The sequence below is a fragment of the Lipotes vexillifer genome, unplaced genomic scaffold, assembly GCF_000442215.2.
Source record: "Lipotes vexillifer unplaced genomic scaffold, Lipotes_vexillifer_v1.1 scaffold376, whole genome shotgun sequence".
In the NCBI taxonomy this organism is placed as follows: Eukaryota; Metazoa; Chordata; class Mammalia; order Artiodactyla; family Lipotidae; genus Lipotes; species Lipotes vexillifer.
The window spans coordinates 467,005-472,414 of NW_006785037.1; positions in this window are offsets into that span (position 1 = coordinate 467,005).

Genomic DNA, 5,410 nt, shown 5'->3' on the forward strand with positions numbered 1-5,410 from the left:
AGGCGGACTCTCAACCACTGCGCCCCCAGGGAAGCCCCGTCCTCACTATATTTTAAAGAAAGGCCTTAGGTGCTTTCTCACAGGGATCTTACCATGGTTTTGTATTGGAAGCCAGGGAAGCCCAAAGTACTCATCCATCCGTACATTCATATATATGAATCATGACCACAAAATGTTTGAGAATCTTCCTAGGGTATCTTAACTGATTTTTGCCATATCTTTTTGGAGATATATTTAGATTCTTGGTTTTTCTATTTAATACCTGCAGGACTTTGGTCAAATTGTCTAACCTCTCTAAGCTTCAGCTTCCTCATCAAAAAACTGGAATAATAATGTCTACCTAATGGTATTGTTATGAGGATCACAGTAAATGTAATGGTGTATGAAGCACCTAGAACAGGGCCGTGTGCATAATTAGTGTGCAGTGGATGTTAGTTCTCTTCCTCAGTCCCACTCCTATCTCCCTAACTCCCCACTGCAGCCACCCATCCACAACTTAAGTTGTGGTTCACAACACTGCAAAACCCAAACGCTAGGGGAAGAAACACTTGCCATGCAAGAACGACAGTCAAATCCTTTGGCTCATGAAGATTTTGTAAATATTTCCACACTTGTATTTATTAGAGCAGGAGTTGGCAAGCTTTTTCTGTAGAGAGCCAAATAGTAAAGATTTTAGGCTTCTGGGCCATATGGTCTCTTTGGCAACTACTTAACTCTGCTGATGTAGCACAAGAGCAGCCACAATATGTAAATGAATGAATTTCATTCATTGAATGAATGAGCGCGGCTGTGTTCCAGTCACACCTTATTTACAAAGTCAGGATTTGGCCTGCAGGCCATAGTTTGTTGACCCCTGTGTTAGAAGATTACTATTACTTTCATTAAAAATAGCTACTTTAAGTCACGTCATTATTCTAAAGAGATGTGTATTGAAGTATTTACAGATGAAGTGTCATAATATCTGCAACTTACTTCCAAATGGCTAAAATAAATGTAAATAAAATCCTAAAATAAATGTAGATAAACAAGTAGGTAGAGCAAATGCAGCAACATGTTAACAACTGTTGACTTTACAGTGCGGGGGGTGGGGCAGGTGGGGCGGTGAGGTGGGACTTCCCTGGTGGTCCAGTGGTTAAGACTCTGCGCTTCCACGGCGGGGGCCTGGATTTGATTCCTGCTCAGGGAACTAAGATCCTGCATGCCCTGCAGCGTGGCCAATAAATAAATAAGTAAAACTACAGAAAAAAAACAATATTTTAAAAAATAAAAATGAAAAACCACGGGGGGGGGCATACAGGTATTCATCGTACTATTCAACTTTTTGTGAGTTTGAAAATCTTCATACCAAAAAGTCGAGGAATTTATATGTTTCAAGAAAGGACTTTGCCATTCAGACATTATTTTATTTTTTCTGGATGCTAGTCTGTAGCATTTCAGAGTGATTTAGAAAGAATACCAACAGGTAAATGTGACAGGACAGAATTCACACAAGGCTCTCTGGTTTTCCTTCCCCAAAATCACTGCTCTAAATTTCTGAGAATTCTGCAGACACCTGCATTTATTGTGCTTCTGGTTTTTACTTGCTATGAGAATGAAAAGTGACAGGCTGCATTCCCTGTTAGAGCAAATACCAACAAGATCATCTGCTATTCATTGGTTCAGTACACTGGCCCATCCCCTTATTGTTAAGCAGTTAAATCTATCATATTCATTGTCATAACTCAGCCTTCATATTCTTAAGGCACCCTGGACGTTAAACATGCTCAGAAATAAAGCAGGGAGAGGGAGGGATTGTGAATCCAGGTGAAGAGACCCTGTAAACTCAGTGAATGTTGGTGGCCTTTCAGCTAGCTAAACATACATACACTGAGACATGAATTCTGAACGCATAGAGGACAAGAGGGAATGAATGCCACCTATTCCTCTCCACCCTTTCTGCCTCCACAATAATGAAGAATACAAAATATTTCTCCTATACCCCTTTCTGTTCAGACTGGGAATGCTCCAGACTGCACTGCATTAAAAATAGGGCAGAGACGATGCAGGGGACATGGGTTCGTGTCCCGGTCGGAGAGGATCCCACATGCCGTGGAGTGGCTGGGGCCGGGAGCCATGGCCCGTGAGCCATGGCCGCTGAGCCTGCGGGTCCGGAGCCTGTGCTCCGCAAAGGGAGAGGCCACAGCAGTGAGGGGCCCGCGTAACGCAAAAAAAAAGAAAAAAAAAAAAGTTCAAAGAGGCAATAGCATTTCTGTAGCTCATTATTTTGAAAAGGAAAGTGAGAAATGAAACTTCTCCTATTTTCTTAAAAATAATTTTTCCATTCCTCAAAATGGGTATATTTTTATACTCTTGGATACAAAGAACCCAGAGCACTTTATTCACTATTTTACTGTGGAGGAGTGACACTTTTGGAAAGTAGAGTAGTTTTACATTTCTTAGAGTCAGTTTTTGAAATTTTAGTGTTAAATGAGATTCCTGTGTTTCTAAGGGTCCACAAAAGTATGACGTTTTACATTTTATTTTTAATAATTTGAAAAGTCTAACATATACTCTTATTCTTAGTAAAGCTATAATGCACAGGTTTCTTCTTTTTTTTCTGTTAAGTAAAATTTAATTCCGTAACACTGCATGTCATGCTGATCAGAAAATGTCCCTGATTACTTAATGGAGAAATAGATAATAAATGCAATTTTGTGACAACATCATAACATGGGTATGTCAAAGAAGAGTGATAAAAGGAGTCCTTGAAGGTAAAAAAGATTTATGAACTATGCCTTCAAGATGTAACACATCAGCCTGTAAAATCACAGTATCAGTTATGATTCCATATTATCAAGATAGGACTTGGGCTTCCCTGGTGGCACAGTGGTTGGGAGTCCGCCTGCCGATGTGGGGCACACGGGTTCGTGCCCCGGTCCGGGAGGATCCCAGATGCTGTGGAGCGGCTGGGCCTGTGAGCCATGGCCGCTGGGCCTGCGCGATAGGACTAAAGGAATAAGACAGGATTGGTAATTGCTAAGAATGAGTGTGGTCTGGGAGAGGGGAGGGAGAGTAAGCATTATATCTTAGCTTAGATACTTATTTTGTAAGCAATAGAAACAAGTTAGCCAGTTAAGCAGAAAAGGAATTTATTTTGTAGTTCACCAAATGAACAGGAAGCCTGGACAGCAAGAACTGGATCTGTGTATACTGGTCATGGGGGAGGCACCGCCATTTATTAGTCACTGGTTCAGAGCACACTCTGCAAACCTCGGGACAGCATCCCAACTTTCAAAGGCGCTTTACCTTGTCTGTGCCATAACTGAGTGCCACCCTATCATCCTATAGGTTTGGCTTCTTCTGGATGATGAGGTATATGGAAAGACTGGTAAATCACATAGAAATTAACCTATTACCTTGCTTGTCTCATAGTAAAGTGAGTTCTTTGATAAGATATAATACTGAATGTAATGTCTTGATGGATGTGTAATGGCTTGATAATACCATCCCCTAAATGATGGTGTTGGCAGAGGCATGATGGGCAGGAAAAGCAAATTTAATCCAGTGTGTATTACAGTAACGTTTCTCTACTGTCCCCAAAGAGGTCCAATAAGTCTTCCTCAAGCAAGATCTTCGAAGTAAGGATATCATTTCAGAGGCTTACAGTTGGTTACTCTTGCTGCTGCTGGCAAATCAGGCACTCAGCCAGGAAAACTGTGTTAAGTGGTGTGAGCCCATACATACCTTCTATCCTTGTCATTTTATACTTGAGCCCATTGAGCAAGCATTGGGGTGTCTCGTGAGAAAGATCTCCTAACATCCATGGGGCACCTGATTATTACTGTTCACCTGATTATAAAATGCTTCCTCTAAAAGAAATGGAAGAGACCATGACTTGACTAACAAATTATCTCTGAGGCAAAGTAAGATACCCAAGTCAACTCCTAAAACATAATTGATGGGGAAAAGGGGGAACTTACCTGGGCTCAATAAGCCCTGGTTTAGCACGAAAGCATTAAGAGTCAGAGAATTCCAAGTCATGTATTTATGTTTAATCTGTGAGTGATTGCATTCCTTTTTGTAACAATGGAGTTTTGAAATTTTTCACTAGCTAAATAAAATATGGCTTTCACTTAAAAAAAAGGAAGAGAATCATCTGAAGTGGGAGCCTGCTATGAGCTGACTTGTGGCCCACCCCGAAGTCCTATGTTGAAGCCCTAACCTGCACAGTGGCTCAATCTGGAGACAGGGTCTTTAGGAGGTAACTCAGGTTAAATGAGGTCATAAGGGTGGAATCCTAATCTGATAGAACTCTGGCTTTACAAGAAGAGGAAGATCTCCCCCTCTCCGCAACCCCCCACGTAAAGACACAGTGAGAAGGTTGCCATCCATAAGCTAGAAAGTAAGCTCTCACCAGAAACTACATTGGCCAGCATCTTGATCTTGGACTTCCTAGGCCCCAGAAGTATGAGAAATAAGCATCTATTGTTTAAGCCACCAAGTTTATGGTATTTTGTTATGGCAGGCCACACTGACTTCTACAGGGCCTTTTGATAACATTTATATGAGAAATAAATATTTCCCAAATCTAGGCTTATTCTGAAAGGTCCATCCACATTCCTCCTTTAAACTTCCTGGCACGAATCCTGTATTCTCAGTTCTTGACTTGGAATCCAGCCAAACCATTAGCCACTTTCAAAGTACCTCTCTTTCCTTGGGGCACAGTAACCCCAGATAGAAGGTAAGGAGAAGAATCACAGCACATATTTGTAGTGTTACGAAGCGTGCTTCCTCAAAGATACCCAGTCTCCTCTTCCTACCAAGGGATTTGTGAACCGACTGCCGGATGGCCAAGGCTTCATCAGGCTTGCGCTGCAGAAGGGAGAGGGAGAGGAAGATGGACAGAGAGAATAGAGGCGGCATCGGGAGGGGGAGGCAAAGGGAAGATGGGAATGAAGGGAGGGAGGGAGGGAGGGAGAGACCTCTAAACATATGGTAATGTCCATAGCTGTGTACCCCATGACCCATAGAGGGAAATACGACAAATTTTAGGCAATCTGAGCATCAAAATAAATAATGATGGTGTTATGAGCTGATCGTGTCCCCACCAAATTCGTATGTTGGGGCTTTAACTCCCTATACCTTATAATGTGGCTGTGTTTGAAGCTAGGGCCTTTATAGAGGTAATTAAGGTAAAATGATGTCAATCCAATATGACTGGTGTCCTTATAAGAAAAGGAGATTAGGGGGCTTCCCTGATGGCACAGTGGTTGCGAGTCCGCTTGCCGATGCAGGGGACGCGGGTTCGTGCCCCGGTCCGGGAAGATCCCACATGCGGCGGAGCGGCTGGGCCCGTGAGCCATGGCCGCTGAGCCTGTGCGTCCGGAGCCTGTGCTCCGTAACGGGAGAGGCCACAGCAGGGAGAGGCCCG